The 20,611-nt window shown below is 38.1% G+C and overlaps 1 pseudogene; it reads right to left on the bottom strand.

Annotated features, from left to right (window-relative positions):
- LOC149186875 (aspartic proteinase A1 pseudogene) overlaps positions 1–17,983 on the bottom strand; it is a 62,186-nt pseudogene extending 44,203 nt beyond the window's left edge.
- Positions 17,984–20,611: the final 2,628 nt, after the last annotated feature.

Genomic DNA, 20,611 nt, shown 5'->3' with positions numbered 1-20,611 from the left:
AAACATTTTGAAAAATGATCCACAAGGAATTGAAGATAAGGGGGTTGTAACTCCCTTCCAGTATATGTTGGAGAAAGAGAGAAGGTTGTAGCCTTCTGCGGGTGGGTGCCTACGTACTGGTATGAGTCTGCACTAGTACAATATTGTAAAGAATGTTTTTTTTAAATAAGAAGACAGACACGACAACAATGATGGTTTTTTCCCACATTGGGTTTCCACCTAAAATCTTGGTGTTCATATGTGTTGACTATCTGTGATGATTTATTATGTTCTTACTACACTTGATTACTATTTAATTAATGCCTAATGAAGTACTAATACACTGGTTCAAGTTAAAAACATGAAGAATTAATTGAAAATATAGTTAATTGGATATGTGTTGGTTGTCTGCATAACAATAGTGTACATACGCAGGTTTACCTCATTAAAGTCACATACATAAATATGAATAGAAAATGAGAAGGTCAAGTAAGTTTTAAAATACTGATTCATCTCCCCCTCTCATTATTTTTCCTAACAATTGGTATCAGAGTAGGTCCTTCAAAAGAATCTTGATCACTTGAAGGAAGATCCATCAAGATGAGAAACCAAGAGGGAGAAACATCCATCCATCCACCATTGTTTAATGGATCCAATCTAGTTTTCTGGAAGGTTAGAACAAGAGCTTAACTACAATCACTTGGAGATGATGTTTGGGGAATCTTTGAAGCAGGCTATTAGTATCCATCCATAATTCCCATAGATCAATCAAAAAGGAAAAAGTATGAGACCAATGCAAAATTTTTCAATGCTCTACTAGGAAGCTTGGCAGAATCATAATTTGTCAAACTCATGTAGTTGAATACCGTAAAGGCTATATGGGACAAGATCATTCAAAGTTATGAAGGTGACACCAAGGTAAAGAGTATTAAACTTCAAACATTTAGAATTCAATATGAAACTCTCATAATGCATAATGACGAAACAATTGCAAGTTTCTTTCTTAGATTAGATGAGATCGTTAATTCAATGAGAAATCTTGGTGACAAAGTAAGACAATCATCTCTGGTTGAGAAAATGTTGAAATCACTAACCCCAAAATTCGATTCAAAAGTCTCTTTCATTGAAGAAATGTAGGATTTGAAGAACCTTACTATTGAACATATTCATGGGATTATAATAGCCTATGAAATGAGAAAAGGGGGCCCCTCAGATATTACAGAAGTTGCATTCAAGGCTACCTCTAAAGGAAAAGAAAAGGATGAAATTAAGGAACAAGGTTATGTATCATATGAATAAGAGGAAAACTTCGTGAAGAAAATTCAAGTAGGTACTGGAAGATTCATAGGTAAGCTTCCCTTCAAATGTTTTTCTTGTGGAAGAGTTGGTCACTATGCTACTAAATGTCCTTATAGAGAAAATCATGAGAAAGGGAAGAATTCAGCAAAAGTAAAATTTAGAGGAAATATCGAAAACAAAAGAAGTTTCTACACTCATGAAGATAGTGATGGTCTTTCAAATGGTGAAGAAGGTGAGTTTGATCAAGAATATCACTTACTTATGGCATTTGATGATAAATGTATTGATGAGCCTTGTGATGTTTTTATGGATGCCCTAGAAGAAAATGATACTTTCATTGAAGAAATAACTCAACTTGAAATTTGTTTGGAAGAAGTTAAATTAGCAGAAGATCTAAAGAAACAAATCCTAGAAAAGAAGTGGCATAATGAAAAGTTATAACTAGAAATAGTAAGTTTAAGGAAGGAACTCGAGAAAATAAAAGGTATAAATCTTTTGCTAAAGGATTTAAAACATTAGATGAAATCATCAAAAGTGAAACACTCTCCTCTCATAAAAACAAGTCTTGGATACAATGGAGAATCATCAAAGATTTTAAATCCTTCTGAAATAGGTACAGGAAGTTATCTCAATGTAGTAAAAGGAAGTAGTAAAATGAAACTCCAGCTATCAGCAAAAGACTAAAGGATCAAATAATTCTCAGGAAAAATCTCCCTTACTACAATCAAAGGGAAAACTACACAAGAAGGTACTATACTCCTAGAAACCTCTACTTTAATGGTCAGTGCTTCACTTGTCATAATTTTGGTCATAAGGTTTCTCAGTGTGTTTCTTACAAAACTATCATGACTAGAGAAGCAAGAAAGAAAAATAATGAGATTGGGGTAAATAAATGCTCTTACAATACTTTCTCACCTCTTCAAGATGAAACTGAATTCTCCTTTTGAAATAAATTTGGGCATAAAGAAACTGAATTCAAGAGAAAAATGTGATCAACAACTTAGAATGAACAAAAGGCAACAACATCTAAGGTATGGAAAAAGAAGACCATGGAATCTGAAAATTGTGGTCTAGCTTTATATGCAGGAGATCAAGAAAATTTGTGGTACATTGACAGTGGATGCTCAAATCATATGACAAGTGATAAAGATAATTTTATGTCCTTTAATGAAATAAATAAAGAAAAGAATGTAACCTTTGGAAATAATTCACCTGTTGCTATCAAAGGAAAATGAATTGTTTTGCTGAAAGAAAAAGTTAAAGCTAGAAATGTTTTGTTTGTTGATGGATTAAAACATAACTTGTTGAGTGTTAATCATATGTGTGACCAAAGGCATGAAGTTATTTTTAGATCAAAGAATTGTGTGGTTTGAAATCTCGATACGGGTAAGATCATAATAAAGGGGACAATAACTCCTAGTAATGTCTATGTCTTGGAAGGAAGTATAGAACAAAGTTACTTAAGCAAAGCAGAAGAAATCTGGCTATGGCACAAAATATTGGGACATCTAAGCTTCACTCAAATACATAAGTCAAGTAAAGCTAGGAGTTGTTTGTGATTTACCTAACATCTCTCTACCATAAAGTACCATATGAAAATCATGTCAATTCGGTAACCAAACCAGGTTTCAGTTCAATGCCAAAGAAGGTACCGCAAGTAAGACACTTGAACTTATTCATACTGATTTGTGTGGACCTATGAGGAAAAAGTCACCTCGGGGAGAACAATACTTCATCTTATTCATTGATGATTTTACTAGAATGTGTTGGATTGGCTAATTAAAGCATAAAGATGAATCATTTTATAAATTTAAAGTCTTCAAAGCTTTAGTAGAGAATTATTTAGATTTAAAAATCAAATGTCTTAGATCTCACGGGAGAGGAGAATTCATATCAGATGAATATTTTGACTTTCTTGAACAACATGGCATTAAGAGGCAATTTTCTATATGTTGGCTTCAGGGGCTTAGACCCAAGTTCATAGTTAGTCATGCTAACCAACAAAACCCTATACCACGGCCCTTTCGGCAACAACATGCTTGTGCAAACTGCGGTCTCACCCGAGGTGATATTGGGGGATGCTAGAACCAAGTTTCTGCATCCAGAGGGACTATGCAGTGTGGCTATAAGGTTCTTAACAATTTAGGGCTTAATTTGACCTTCACAAACTATTAACCTTATTCTTACAATCATAAATAATTTTCTACTTAATAGTTTAGTGAACTACGCGAAACTATTCTAACATGTATTATTCAACATATAAAACAATATCTGGACCTTCGCGATGCAATTGTAGAAGAAATATATAAAACGAACCATAAACAGGTTTAAAACATAGAAATTATGCGAACATAGAGAAATACACAAATTTATGCTCAATAATGTTCTTTATTAGTCAATTCCTTTCAAATACAATCTTTTTGACCCTACACGCACCGCTGTAGGGGCCCGCGCACTCAGTTGCAGACTTACCAAGGTCTCTGCTCACACAACTACAAGAGCCTTCACCTTCACCTAACTATAGAAAGATCTTACGAAAACAGACTCAAAAGTGTTTTTTCCATCTAATACCTTCCTTAGACTTGCTTAAAACATCCCTTTATATATGCATTTACCCTTACAATACCATGGTCCACAAACCATGGGTGGAGCTCAAAATCCTCTAGATAATCCCATCCCTTTACAAAAGAAGGGGATTTGACCCACCCTAAAGCCACTTTGACTCTTAGAACGTTATACACGCTCTGCTCCTCAAAATGCATATTATTTACATGCTTTGGACAAAAATTAGACGTAGGGGACCACTACCCAACACTATAGCTAAAATTCCTCAACAAAATGGGGTGGCAGAAAGAATGAACAAAACAATTCAATAAATGGAACATGCCATGCTTGATGATTCTAGGACACCTCATACCATTTGGGGAGAAACAACACATACAACTATGAATATTCTCAACAAAGCCCATGTCCACGTAAACAGTGATAAGCCTCCTCATGAAATTCGGTTTGGTAAGCCTCTAACTATTAAGCATTTTAGAGTCTTTGGAAGCAAATGCTACATAAAGAATAATGATGATAAGCTTGGAAAGTTTGAATCTAGAGAATATGAAGGAATTATACTTGGATACTCCTCTAGATGTAAAGGTTATAAATGCTACAATGAAATACATCAAACTATTATTGAATGTATTGATGTTGTGATTGATGAAGCATGCACAGGTACCAAAAGGGAAGCACCAGCATATGACGAATACATTTCTACAACTAGAAAAAATAATGTAAGAGAAGAAACTAGTGAAGCATCAGAAGGAATTGACAATATAGAATCATCAGAAAGGACTCCATTAGGGTATGTTCCGAAAATCATCCAGAATCTCAAATTCTAGGATAAAAGGAAGCTGGAGTGAAAAATAGAAGAGCTCTTGTTGGAACCCCTAGTTATCTAGCCTTACTATCCACAATTTAACTGTAAAATGTAAATCAAGCAAGCAAGGATGAATGTGGGTTAAGGCTATGGATGAAGAAATTGACCAAATAGAAAATAATCATACATGGGAATTAGTACTAAGATCTCATGATAAAAAATTTATTGGGACAAAATGGGTATTCAAAAATAAACTAAATGAAATGGAGAAGTAATTAGAAATAAAGAAAGACTCGTATGCAAAGGCTATGATCAACAAAAAGGAATAGACTTTGAAGGAACAATTGCACCTGTAGCTAGACTTGAAGACATAAGAATGTTTCTTTCCTTTCCAAGCTTTCATAATTTCAAATTCTATCAAATGGATGTTAAATCTACATTTCTAAATGGGGACCTAGAAGAAGAAGTCTATATTGAACAACCTAAAGGGTTCATTCTCAAAAATGAAAAAAATATTGTTTGAAAACTCAAGAAGGAATTATATTTGCTAAAGCAAGCTCCTCATGCATGGTATTATCATATTGATAGGTATCTTCAACAGCAAGGTTTCACTAAGGGGTCTACAGGTAGAAACCTATATATAAAGATGGATGATGGTAAAATTTTAATAGTTGTTGTGTATCTAGATCACATCATATTTGGGAGAAATTAAGAGTATATGAGTCAAATATGTTCTTCTGTCATGTAGAAAGAATTTGAAATTTCACTACTTGGTGAACTAACATATTTTATTGGTCTACAAGTACAACAAGCAAGAAATGGTATCTTCCTCTCATAGACAAAGTACCTCAAGCAGATTTTGAAGAAATATGGAATGGAAGATTGCAATCCTATATGCACACCAATGGTAATAGGATGTAATCTTAGTTCACATGATGATTCTCCCCCAGTCAACCAACTAGAATATAGATCTATGATCAGAAGCTTACTTTATCTTACAAGCACAAGACTAGATATCATGCATCCAGTTGGAATTGTTGGATGATTTCAAGCAAATCCAAAAGAAACTCATCTTCATGAAATCAAGAGAATATTTAAGTATCTACAAGGAAATCAAGACTTTGCCAAAGATGTAGATCTTACTCTTCATGCTTACGCAGATGAAGATTGGGTAGGAAATGTTGATGATCGAAAAAAAACTAGTGGAGAAGAATTATACATGGGACCCCGCTTGATATCATGGTTAAAAAAAAAACAAATCTCCATTTCTTTATCTATTGCAGAAGCAGAATATGTTTTTGTTGCATCTTGCTACAAACAACTTCTCTGGATGATGGAAACATTGCATGATATTGAAATCACTTGTTCTCCACCTATTCCCATTCTATGTGACAATATCATTGCCATAAGTATTTCTAAAAATCTTGTCATGCACTCAAAAACCAAGCATATTCCAATCAAATATCAATTTCTAAGAGAACAGGTGCTCGAAAAAAAGGTCAAATTGGAGTATGTGACCTCAAAAGAACAGGTTGCAGATATGTTTACAAAGCTTCTTCCACATGATTCCTTTGAATATCTCAGACAGAATTAGGAGTGGTCTCTGTTTCATCACTCCGTTAATCATTCTGACTAATCCTTCAAGTTTAGGGGGAACTAAAAGTGACATTTATTATAGTTTACTGTCTGTATATGGATTTTATTAAGAACAATCATGTATATATGCATATTTTGATCCATACAGTCACGTATGTTTCCCTGTGATGAAGTATCAGTAGAACTAACTTAAAGAAAAGTTATGATATGCTTCTAACAATTTTTCTTGTTGGTTCTGATATTAGTTAGATATAGTATGTTGATGCTCAGATTTTTATGGCTTATGAATTGGTCCAATATGACATTGATGCTTTGATTAATGAAGTTGCTTTGATGACCTGACTGATGAATAAGTTGATATAATCAGATCTAAAAATGAACAATTGGCACAGGTTCAAGGGGGGCGTTTTTCCTTGCTTCCTATATTACATTATTGGCATTATGATTCCTTGATTATGCTACTGAAGAAACACATGTTGTTGAAGTTTTTGACTCACCTTTTGATGAGTTTCATGGTTCTTTTGTATGATGCTTATAGTACAAATCCTATATGGTATATAGTACTGAAGACTATCCCGGTCTTAATACCTCATTATTGAGGTCTTTGGTCTTGGTTATAAATGTCATATTTGTCATTTGATATAAAGGTCATGTAAAGACCTATGATGTAATAATTGTAATATCTAGTTATGAATGGACTATTGGGGTCAAGTCAATTATGTATGTCATCCCATGTTGGGGATTTGATGTAATGTTGAGTCAAATATGTAACCCCAATACGTTGGGAGATTGGTCAATATGAGTTATCGGTGATAGGAAAGGTCATGTCTGGTTACTTCTTTGTATATATTTAGAAAATTCAGCATGTGATAAGGGGGAGCATAGTTCACATTCAGCAATCAGTATTCAATAGACAAGATCTACAACACTTCATTCAGCATTGGTCAACCCTTTGCCCTTGATTTCAAAGAGGGAGATTAGCTTGGTGTTTGGAGAAAGCTTGCTTGGAGAGTAGCTTGGTATATCTACACGTATCTACAGATGGTTGGTAACCAAACACCAAAGTGGTTGCTGTTATGAAACCAGCTCAAGAAAAGATAGAAGAGATAGATCAACGCCTTAGAATTCAGCCTCTTCGATGGGGCAACATCCTTTACATTATGTAAATGGACAATTCTTGGATGATACAAATGAAAAGACCTCCTTTCTTTATATAGGAGTCTAAGGGGTCATAACATAATCAGAGCCGACATAACAATAATAATGTAAGGGCACAATAATAACAATAGTGGGCTTCTATGGGGCACAATAGTAACAATATGGGCACTACATGGGTACATTAATATATAATAAGTGGGTTGTACTAATAACAATAAGGGGTTACACTAGTAGTATAGGGGCCTAACATGCCCCTCTCCTTCAAAAAGCGTTGTCCTCAACGCTTGAGTAGTTCTTGATGCTTCTATATAAAATTCTTGTCCTCCCATGTGGAATCTTCAGTGGGTAAGTTCTTCCACTTGATGAGATACTCTAAAATTGATCGATTTTGTAGCTATTGAGTTCTTGTTTCTGTGACTGCTCCAGGTTCCAATATGATTTTTCCTTCCTCTTCAATTTTTGGCAATATTGTTTGAATTTGGATCTTTTGCAACTTTTGAATAAGTGGCCATAATTCTTCGTCCTTCTTCCATTCATCCCTTTCATTGTTTACCCAATCTAGTTGAGTAATAGAAATAGCACAAAACAATGCTTCCACATCCTCATCCTTGAAGAGTCTTCCCATTCGATAAGGTCACCATTTTTTCAGTGCATGTAGTATTGCCAACATTTCCTTCTCATAAATAGCTTGCTTGAGATGTAGTAGTAAAAATACCCAATCACCCACATCAAAAAAAAATTCACTACGATGTTGAACTCCCTGTTGTTTCGTTTGATTTTTCACCAAAGTGGCGTTATCCTTTAAAAGTTGGAGAACTTGTTGTTGATGCTCGATGTGATCTTTCATTGCTTGAACCTTTTTCTTCTTGATATGTCCTTCTATCTCTAGAGTTTGAGGAGTGGTAATTTCTTCCAATCCTTTACAAGATATGGTCGGATTCATTTCTTGATGCTCGATGTGATCTTTCACTTCTTGAACATTTTTCTTCTTGATATGTCCTTCTATCTTGACAGTTTGAGGAGTCGTAATTTCAACCAATGAATTGCAAGATATGGTTGGATTCATTTCTTATTTCTTGATGTGATATTTCACTTCTTGCACCTTTTTCTTCTTGATATGTCCTTCTATCTTGAGAGTTTGAGGAGTGGTAATTCTTGCCAATTCTTTACAAGATATGGTCTGATTCATTTCTTCTTTCTTTGGGGTGGGGTCCTGGCATATATCTTCTTCTTTTGATGTTTCTTGATCCTTTTCTTCCTCCTCTTCATATTCTATATAAAATAATTTCTTCTTAGCACACCTATGACCTTTAGTGCATTTGCTATCACAATTGTAACAAAGCCCTTTTTCTCTTTTTTCTTCCAATTGTTGTGGTGTAACCCTTGTAGGTTGTGGAAGGCTAGGAGAAACAACACTTCCATATTTATAGTTGTGAGGGGTATTGTTATGAAACCAGCTCAAGAAAAGATAGAAAAGATAGATCAATGCCTTAGAATTCAGCCTCTTCAAGGGGGCAACCTCCTTTACATTACATAAATGAACAATTCTTTGATGATTCAAATGACAAAACCTCCTTTCTTATATAGGAGTCTAAGGAGTCAAAATATAATCCAGCCGACCTAACAATAATAATATAAAGCCACAAAAATAACAATAGAGGGATTCTATGGGGCACAATAATAAAAATATGGGGGCAATAGGGGCACAACAATATTAATAAGGGGTATAACTACAATAGTAATGGGGTAATCACTAGTATTATAGGGACCCAACATGCCCCTCTCCTTCAAAAAAGTGTTGTCCTCAACGCTTGAGTAGTTCTGGATACTTCTGCATAAAATTCTCATCCTCCCATGTGGAATCTTCAGCGGATAAGTTCTTCCACTTGATAAGATACTCTGAAATTGATCGATTTCGTAGCTGTCGAGTTCTTGTTTCTGTGACTGCTTCCGGTTCCAATATAATTTTTCCTTCCTCGTCAAGTTCTGGCAATATTGTTTGAACTGGGAGCTTGTCACCTATAACCTTCTTTAAACATGAAACATGGAAAACTGGGTGCAATCGAGAAGCTGCAGGAAGCTCCAATTTGTATGCCATAGTACCAATCTTTTGCAACACCTTGTACGGACCATAATACTTTGGTGATAATTTATTATCCTTCTTAGCTTGCTTGAGGGACATTTGCTTATATGGTTGTAGCCGTAGGAATACCCAATCACCTACATCAAAACTTCTTTCACTGCGATGTTGATCTGCCTGTTGTTTCATTCTATTTTGTGCCAACACGAGGTTATCCTTTAAGAGTTGGAGGACTTGTTGTTGATGTTCGATGTGATGTTCCACTGCCTGAACCTTAGAATTTTCTCTTAAATATGATGTGATGGATGGTGGTTGATACCCATAAAGTGCCATAAATGGGGTCATTTTTGTTGCTGTATGGAAGGAAGTGTTATACCACCATTCAGCCAGAGGCAACCATTTGACCCATTGTGTCTGTTTATCAGATACAAAGCAACGAAGATATCCTTCCAAACATTTGTTTACTATCTCAGTTTGCCCATCAGATTGAGGATGATAAGATGAGCTATGAGCTAACTGAGTACCAAGACAAGAAAATAATTCTGTCCAAAAATTTCCAGTGAAAATGGGATCTCTGTCACTTACAATAATCTTTGGGTTTCCATGTAGCTTTTGAATTGTTTCCATAAATGCAGTAGAAACTGTACTGGCTTTAAATGGATGTGATAATGCACAAAAGTGTGCATACTTGGTAAGTCTGTCAACTACCACCATGATGACACTCTTTCCCTCAGACTTGGGTAAACCTGTGATAAAATCCATTGAAACCTCCTCCCAACGTTGGCTTGGAATGGATAAAGGTTGTAATAGACCCGGTGTCTTAATTGTTTCAACTTTATTTTGTTGGCAAACCAAACATTCCGCCACAAACTTTTGAATATCTGATTTAAGGCCATCCCAAAAAAATTCCTTCTTAACCCTGTGGTAAGTTTTTAAAAATCCTGAGTGCCCTCCTAAGGGAGAAGTGTGCAATTCCATAAGAATCTTTTGTTTTAGCTGGGAATTCTTACAGAGGTATAAGCGATCTTTGTACCATAACGAATCATTTTGCCAGCTAAATGTATCAGACGTACTGGAATCTTGTTGTAACTTTCGAATAAGTGCCCACACTTCTTCGTCATTCTTCCATTCCTCCCTTGCTTCGTTTATCCAATCTGGTTGGATAATAGAAATGGCGCACAACAATGCTTCCACATCCTCATCCTTTCTTGAGAGTGCATCTGCCACCACATTTTGCTTCCCTTTTTTGTAGATGATTTCAAAGTCATAACCCAACATCTTTGTGACCCACTTTTGTTGCTCTTCAGAGGATAATCTTTGTTCTAAAAAGTATTTAAGGCTATCATGATCCGTTTTTACCTTGAAGTGTCTTCCCATTAGGTAGGGTCGCCATTTCTTAAGTGCATGGAGTATTGCCAACATTTCCTTCTCATAAATAGCTTTGCTTAAAAACTTTCCCTTGATTGGACGACTTTCAAAAGCAATGGGTCTTTCATCTTGCATTAGAACAGCACCAATTCCATTTCCTGAAGCATCACATTCCACAATAAAGGTTTTTGTGAAGTCCGGTGTAGCTAAGACCGGTGCTTGGCACATTGCCTCTTTAAGATGTTCAAAGGCCTTTGTTGCTTCCGGAGTCCATGAAAATGCATCTTTCTTCAATAATGTTGTTAGAGGTGCTGCTATTCTCCCATAATTCTTAACAAACTTGCGATAATACCCTGTCAACCCAAGAAATCCTCGCAGATGCTTTATGGATGTGGGGATTTTCCATTCCTTAATGGCTTTAATTTTGCTAGGGTCTACCTTAACTCCTTCATGAGATACAATATGACCCAAATATTCCACCTCCTGGACTCCAAAGAAACATTTGGATCTTTTTGCATATAATTGTTTCTCCTCCAATAGTTGTAGCACCCTGTCAACATGTTCAACATGATCCTTCCAAGACTTGTTGTAGATTAGTATATCATCAAAAAATACTAACACAAATTTTCTAAGGAATGGTTTGAAAATTGAATTCATCAAACCTTGAAATGTTGAAGGTGCATTGGTAAGGCCAAAAGGCATGACCAAAAATTCATAATGACCCTCATGAGTTCTAAATGCTGTTTTCGGAATGTCTTCAATCTTCATTCTGATTTGATGATATCCTGAACGAAGATCCAACTTGGTGAAGTAAATTGATCCATGCAATTCATCCAGTAATTCATCAATGACAGGAATGGGGAACTTATCTTTAATAGTGAGCTTGTTGAGCTCCCTATAATCCGGACACATGCGCCATGATCCATCCTTCTTGTGCACCAATACTACTGGAGCAGAGAAAGAACTTTGACTCGGTTGAATTATACCAGCCTCTAGCATTTCTGCAACCATACGTTCAATTTCACTCTTTTGGACATAGGGATATCTGTACGGCCTGATGTTTGGAGGAACACTTCCTGGAATCAGATGAATAGCATGATCATGATCACGCATAGGTGGGAGACCTTTGGGAGTCTCAAATACCTTGGAATGATTGTCCAGGACTTTTTGGAGATCTGGAGAAATAGATGATTCCAATGTGGAAACATCTAGCGAACATAATTGTGCAATTACACCTCTTTGCTCCTTTTTTAGAAGCTTTGTCATACCATTAGAGCTGATTATCTTTCTTGGTTTCCCTGCAATACCCCTTAATTCAACTTCCTTTCCTTCCGTAGAAAATTTGATGAAAAGTTCTTGAAAATTAAAAGCTATTGTACCCAAGGATTGTAGCCATTGGACTCCTAGTACAACATCAGCACCTCCCATTGGAATGGAAAGCATTGGGCTAGTCAATACATATTCTCCCATGGATAGCTTGATATTATGGCACTTTCCAGAGCAATTTATTGTTCCTCCATTTGCAATCATCACTTGACACTCTGGTGCTGGATATAGGAAGCAATTCAATTCTTTTGCTACCTTACAATGAATAAAATTGTGGGTGCTTCCTGAATCAATCAACACTATTACCTTTTTCTTCTTGATTTGTCCTTCTATCTTGATGGTTTGAGGAGTGGTAATTCCCGCCAATGCATTACAAGATATGGTCGGATTTATTTGTTCTTCATCTAGGCTTTGTTCCTGGAGTATATCCTCTTCTTTTGACCTTTCTTGCTCCTTTTCTTCTTCCTCTTCACAATCTATGTAGAATAATTTCTTCTCAGCACACTTATGACCTTTAGTGTATTTGCTATCACAATTGTAACAAAGCCCTTTTGCTCTTTTTTCTTCCAATTGTTGTGGTGTCAACCTTATAGGTTGTGGAAGACTAGGGGCAACAACACTTCCGTCTTTATAGTTGTGAGTGGTATGCTTCCTGGTTGCCATAATTTTGCTTTCCATTTTTCTTGCTAACCTGAATGCCTTCTCTAATGAATCAGGTTCCCAAAGGCGAACATCATGTTGGATATTATCCTTTAAAGACCCTATGAACACATCAATCCTATGCTCCTCTGGAATATCTTTTACCCTTATGTTCAATTTTTGGAACTCCTCAATGTGCTCCATTATTGAACCCTTTTGTTTGAGACTTATCAATTGGCTAAAAAAAGTGTTGCTTTTTGTATCCTCATAATGTGCTATCAATTCTTCCGTAAAAATTGCCCAAGTGATAAATTGTTTACGAGAGAAAAGCCATTGATACCATACAAACTGATTTGGTTCCAAATATAAAGTTTCCATACGTACCTTTTGTGTGTTTTGCACATTATTGAGATCGAAAAATTGCTCCATCTGTAATATCCATGTGGCGGGATCCTTGCCATCAAACTTCCTCATATCGATTTTTGGAATATGGTGGGTCTTCGATCCAACATTAGAGTCTATGGAATCATGATTAACATTTCTTTTGTTCACATCATGAGTTTCCTTTACAACCTTTTCACCATTAGTAAGTATTTCTTGTAGAAAAGTTTTCAAATCTGTCTTCAAATCTGCCATGTCTGTCTTCAAATCTGTCTTCAAATCTGCCATGTCTGTCTTCAAATCTGTCTTCGAATCATCCATCTTAGCTTCCATGCCCTTTATCTTAGATTCCATGCCATTTATCTTAGCTTCTATTAGCTTTTGTGAGCGTGACATTTGTTGCACTTGTTCTTGTAATTTTGATATATCATGTAGCATTTCTTCCTCTTCTTCATGAGTCATGCTAGAGCTTTCAGGTTCCTTACTAGGTGTTTGCATTTTCTTTCCTCGGGGCATCAGTTACCGATAATAATGCTTTACTATGCCCTTTGAATTCCATCAAACCAAGCTTACGCAAAAATTAAAAAAAAAAACTACACACCTTTTTTCACTTTGTAGAAGCCTGATATTGAATCTGATGTATCTCTGTAAATTTAGATCCTCCAGTTCTGAAATTACGATCTGTAGTAGCCCCTTGCGTCCTCTTTCCAATGCCACAAGTCTGACCCAAATTGGATTCTCCAAGGAAGAGTTATGCGAAATCTCCCACAGTGACTTGATTATAGACTAGTTCAGTAGAGTGAACTTGTACGACGTGCCACGAGTCACTGTTTCAACCTTTGGATCTGAAAAATGCATACAAGAAACTACAGTCCATCCTATTTCTTACCTTCTTACGAAATTTCAATCCGATCCCCAGAGAGAAAGTTATGACGATTTTCCCCAGGTCACCTTTGGAATGTAATTCAGGAGTCTGCAAAAAGACCAACTTCCTCAGATCATATCTCCGCAAATATAGCGCGAAAAGCTCTGAAATTTGGATCCGAGGTTCAGCGTGATTTCTTCTCAAATGGGTTTTTTTTGTAACTTCTAAAACGTGGCAGAAAAAAAATTATAGCGAAAATGCCATGATGCCTATTTGGAGCAGCGAAACCCTAGAATCCAAAGCTCTGATACCAAATGTTATGAAACCAGCTCAAGAAAAGATAGATCAACGCCTTAGAATTTAGCCTCTTCGAGGGGGAAACCTCCTTTACATTACATAAATGAACGATTCTTCGATGATTCAAATGACAAAACCTCCTTTCTATATATAGGAGTCTAAGGAGTCACAATATAATCGAGCCAATCTAACAATAATAATATAAAGCCACAAAAATAACAATAGAGGGATTCTATGGGGCACAGTAATAACAATATGGGGGCAATAGGGGCACAACAATATTAATAAGGGGTATAACTACAATAGTAATGGGGTAATCACTAGTATTATAGGGACCCAACAGGTATGCTTCCTGGTTTCCATAATTATGCTTTCCACTATGTCACAAAGCCCTTTTACTCTTTCCAATTGTTGTGGTGTTGCTCTAAAGAAGGTGTTTCTCTTTGTATCCTCATAATGTGCTATCATTTCCTCCGTGAAAATTGACCACGCAACAAGTTGTTTATGAGAACAAAGCCCTTCATACCATAAAAATTGATCCGGTTCTAAATATGAAGATGCAATACATACCTTTTGTAACAGTGGTACACCATGTAGATCAAAATATTGCTCCATCTGAAGTATCCAATTTACCGGATCCTTGCCATCAAACTTCCTCATCTTGCTTTTTCTTGATTTTAGGAGCTCGTTCTTGAAACAACTGTAACTCTGTACTTTTGGATCTTTAAGTTTTGAAATTGTGACCTATAGTAGTCCTCTGTGTCCTCTTTCTAATGCCACCAGTCTGATCCCAATTGGATTCTCCAAGGAAGAGTTATACACAATCTACCAAGATGACCTGATTATAAACCTTTCCAGAAGAGCGAACTTGTATGAAGTGCCACGTGTCACTGTTTCGACCTTTGGAACTAAAAAATATATATAAGAAATTACAGTCTGTCCTCTTTCTATACCTTCTTACAAAATTTCAATCCGATGATCAGAGAGAAAGTTATGATGATTTTCCCCAGGTCACCTGTTTGGAATTTAATTCAGGAGTCTCCAAAAATACCATCTTCCTTGGATCATATCTCCGCAAATATAGCGCAAAAAGCTCTGAAATTTGGACCCGAGGTTCAGCACGATGTCTTCTCAAATGGGTTTTTAGCTTCTGAAATGTTGCAGAAAAAAAGTTATAGTGAAAATGCCACGATGACCTGTTTGGAACAGCGAAACCCTAGAATCCAAAGCTCTGATACCAAATGTTATGAAACTAGCTCAAGAAAAGATAGAAAAGATAGATCAACACCTTAGAATTCAGCCTATTCGAGGGGTAACATCCTTTACATTACATAAATGAACAATTCTTGGATGATACAAATGAAAAGACCTCCTTTCTATATATAGGAGTCTAAGGGGTCATAACATAATCAGAGCTGACATAACAATAATAATGTAAGGGCACAATAATAACAATAATGGGCTTCTATGGGGCACAATAGTAACAATATGGGCACTAATGGGTACATTAATATATAATAAGTGGGTTGTACTAATAACAATAAGGGGTTACACTAGTAGTATATGGGCCTAACAGTTGCCATCAAGTCCAAATGGGGAGATTGTTGGCATTATGAAAAATGTGTTGTTTTTTATGGCAACCTACTTGATGAAGATTTTCAACATGAAGATAACAGGATGATTTTACAAGCTAGTACACATGTGACTAAGAGTTTGGACAAAGGCATAGAAGTATAGAGACAGAAGAATGATGAAGGTGATGTTTTGAGAAATACACATGGGTTTTGTGAAGCAAAGCTGCATACACACACAGGTATGGAGAAGAGAAAGTGCGTAGGTATGGAGAAGAGAAAGTGCGTACAACTTCCGCACCATAGTATCCTAAATACTAGGAATGTTTAATGGTATTGGCCCATAGTAATGAGCATAGAAATGGATATTTCATCACTTCCAGGAATACCATCAACAATACTAAGGATTTGACCAGTGGTATATATAAGGGCTAAGCTATATAAGGAGATCAAGATAAAATTGTTTTGTGTGAAACTAATAGGATATTGATGATTTGTTTGATATGAAATAAGGTTTCACAAGGAATGTGATGTGGGATCAAATCTTTTAGATATAAAATGACTACATTATTTTCTTATGAGTTGATCTGTGATAATAATGTTCTAACGTATGTTTGCTAGTAGGTTTGTTGAGATTTGGGTTTGAATGAAGTTTTGTTGTGCAATGAAGGGATGAGTCAATAATTACATATTTGCACGCAAGTTTATCTCAGAAAAAGTGTGTACATGTTGTGGGTCTTCCTCTAGGTAGTTGCGTATTGATTCTACAATATGCGCAGATCTATACGCAAGTATGATTCTTCAAATGTGTGTACACACACCAAAGTATTTTGTAAGGGTTGCATACATATGCTAGGGTTTATGAAGTATGAGAAGTTAATGATGTTTGATCAGTCTTGATGTGTTGGCTCGAAAGAGTCATCGAGGAAAATACCCCAGGTTTAGGCACAGAGGGCCAACAGTGGTCTGATGTAGTCTAGGACAGCGCTGGCATTTTCACCTCACCCTGAAGGGCAAGGAGTCTCACCCAAAGCACGCCATGACCAAAGGGGAGGAGGGTTTAGCATGGAGTCAAGAGGATATCAGTTGAACACAGGCGATCATACACATATGCATCCATAATACATGAAATAGAGATAACGGTACCCTAATCTCATACACATGGATCCATCATAAATACCACAGGACTAACATAATTCTAGTATCAATCTAGTAATCACCATCTTCATGCAACAAGTAGACTATTTAAATTTTGAATAAGCCCACAGAACATGATGTGCAATTCGTTATGAGTTTTGACAACCATAAACTCTGATTACATTAAATCAACAGGACAGAGTACATTGCAACACCGCATCTTGCCGTAGACAATACATAAAATACTTGGCTCAATAGCTCGGGTCAGATCTGCTCTGCGACCCAATTCCTTGGCTCCAGCTCTTCTTGCTTCTGCTTCTACGTCTGTGTACCTCCTCAGCAGCCAAATCCTTCAGCGTCCAGTGGGTTCTACCATAGCAACAACACCAATGATCAACAAACAACAGCAACAACCTATTCCTTTCTGTTCTTCCTCTTTTTATACCCTTCACAGCTGCCTGGACTGCTAGTTCTTGCTGGGTTGCTTGCTCCCTTGGCTGCTTCTACGCCTTCCCATCTCCTCGACTGCCTTTTCATTCCACTACCACCTCGCCATCACTCCTTCACACTGCTCATTCCACCGCCCAACCATTGCTACCATTTTTCCTTTCCCACCTTACGGTTGGTCAAAATTGGTCAAAACTCTTCAAAATTAATGAAGGCTCCAATCGGCCCCGACCACAATTTCTTGACTCGTCCCTGAGTCAAGTCATTTCGACCTCTAGTGGCTATGTCGCTAATTCCATGTGTTCTACGGGTGGTGGTTTTGTTGCTACTGGCATTGTCTCCACTGTCTGTTGTGCTGACACCTCTGTTGCTACGATACTTTCTTGCGGAGTAGGCATCTCTCCCATCTCAATCCTAGCTTGTGGCATGGCATTTGTTTCTATGGCCCTTTCTTGACCTTGTGGCTCCTCCATTCCAAATGAAGGCTCCAACTCTGGGACTGCTGTTGTTGTTTGCTGCCTGAACCCATTGTATCGCTGAATTGCTAGGTCCTAGTTTGCGAGGATTGCATCTACACTTTGTGTGAATGCCTCAGCTGATTGTGACATTAAGGTTGTCGGTCGTTAGCTCTAAAGGTCATCCCGTTGCTAGCTACTTGATTCGCGTGCCTCCTTAAATAGAAGGAACTGCATACAAACCCGTGGCTACAGGTCTTGGATTATTCTCTTTGTCCGCGCCAATTCTTCCTCAATTGCATCAACCTGGGCTTGGAGGAATTCTCTTTGTTCACTTATTTAGTGGAGTTGAGCAGGGTATGTGCATGCCCTTGTGTTGGCAAATAGGGATTGAATTTTCTCTCTCAATGGGTAGACCTAGTGATTTTTCAAAGCTAGACGGCTTGACCAGTCGTGGACCTTGCCCATTAAAGCGTATCCGTCAGTGAGGGCTTCGGCTATGACTTGTTTCTTCATCTCTAGCTCTCTGACCTTGCTTTCAACCGATCATGCGTAGATTTCTACAGGATCTGGCAGGGCGGACTGGACAGTTTCTAGCTTCCTCTTCATTTCTACATTGGTGGCTGCTAGGCGCATGCATGCCATATGTATATGATCACAACAGTCGATCAAGGTGTAGGCAGACATGTCTACCAGTGCTTTTGTGTTGGCTTCAGTGACGGTTGGCCATATGGATTGGAACCGCTGGGTAAGCTGATCCACTTGGGCTTGCAATCCCGTATTTGCCTCTTGTAGGCGATCTCGTTCTTCCGTCACTGCGAGCAGTTGCATCTTTTGCTGCTCATGTTCCTTAGCCAAGTGCTCATGCAGGCTCTTGGCCTTGTGGGCTGCTTGCTGAATAAAATAAAATAACTGAGCTGATGACCAGTGATGGAGTGTATCAGCCCACATTGTGTCTGGTTCTGGGAATTGTTGTTGTAAGGGTAGGCTACTTGCAATGGACTTATCAGAGTGGGAGGCGGGTGAATGTTCTTGCTGAGATGGTTGCTAGGATGGCTGAGTGGACTATGGTGTGGTTGGAGTGATGCTAGGGTTTGGGGGGTTGTGATATTCATAGGGAGAGTGTGTAAGTATGGGCCAATCCTTTCCCCCTGCCAACTGGTATCCAGGTGTCTCACAGCTGGTGGGTCGAAATAAAGCATTGGTGTTGTACTCTTGGTGGGTGGCATCCCTATGGTCGAGGTGGCACCTTCTTTCTGACCAACCGACTAAACCTCTGCTTCCGTAGAAGTCTGTTGGTGGCCGAACGGGAGGATCTCGGACACAGTTGTGGAGGTGGAAGCAGTTTGCAGGGATGACTCCCACGACGATCGTACTACGGTGGATCTGGTGGTGGGGATATCCTCGATTATGGCCGTTGCAGGAATTGGGTTTTCAACCTCAACAGTAAGGTCTAAGAATGGAGCTGGGGTGTTAACTTTCGGCCTTTTGGGGGGTGCGGATAACTCGCTTCTTTTATGGCTTGGATATCAATATTGGGGAGGGAGCCTGGGCTACGCCCGTGGGAGTGCGACTGAAAGAGGGGGTGTTACAATTTGGAACAACATGGTTGAACCTTGAAAATGCTTGGGATAGTCACCGTCACCTGGCTCGAAGCTTACGATTGTCCTTCTTACCTCAAACATTTTCTCTTCCATTTGGAGCAACATTGGTTGGAGTAATTCATTTGTCGCCCTCCTGCTGCTGCTTTCTACCCCATCTCCCTCTCAGTTCGGTGGCATCAAAGCTCCAAAAAAATACTTGGGCTTCCCTTCTATTATTTCACAGGCCACTCTCGGCCAGGACTCCACTTCTCTGTGTAGGGCCTCCTCTGTTAGGCTAAAGCTCTGTGGCCTTAATTTGAATGTGGTGGGGTTGACACCGTGGTCTAAGATAAGTATGTGCCTATGAGGCACCACATCAGAGCTCACCTGAGAACTCATCCAGGAGAACCTTGGGTATTCTCTCTATGGCCGAAATGGCATCCACCATCTATGCATACCAGCTTTTGAAGGTTGTTTCGTTTATCTCTTTTATGTTGGGATCCCCCGATGCCCTCCATGGTTCATACCTACGTGCAATTGGCTAGTCTTCAGAAATAGTTGCCATCTGCCTCTCGTGTGGTGGCCTCCACTTCCACATTGCCAACGCCATTACCAAATACATAAACATAAATCCAGTGCTCCGCCAGTAGACATCCTCACACACCTCAAAAATTTCATTGAGCATGAAGGCCGACCAGTTGAGTATCTCTCCCTGGCAGCAGTGTTCTACTATTGAAACAGTGTCCAGGGTGCACTCGTTTCTCATGAAGTGCCTCATTGTCTTGCCTACAATAAGGTAGCAGGTGAACCAGATGTTATCTTTGTTGATTCTATCCAGCTTCACGCCTTTTCCCCCTCGCTCTATCCCATAGCAGGTGTAGATGTTGTCTTCTATCTACTTCTTCCCCCACTTGGCCCCAGCCTAGAATGTTGTGCTAACTGCATTCCCCATGTCTGCCAACCTAGTCAATTGATAGATATCTTCAGCATGGATAGGGTATTCTCTGTCCAACCATAGCAAACCTCCATGCATCCTGCTCGCCAATAGGTTGGTGCACTGCAT

Source organism: Pinus tabuliformis, chromosome 3_1 (genome assembly GCF_031772625.1).
Source record: "Pinus tabuliformis cultivar Carrire ecotype Pingquan chromosome 3_1, CPIR1, whole genome shotgun sequence".
NCBI classification, from domain to species: domain Eukaryota; kingdom Viridiplantae; phylum Streptophyta; class Pinopsida; order Pinales; family Pinaceae; genus Pinus; species Pinus tabuliformis.
Note: the sequence above shows the minus strand (reverse complement) of the source record. Positions and strands in the feature narration are given on the sequence as shown.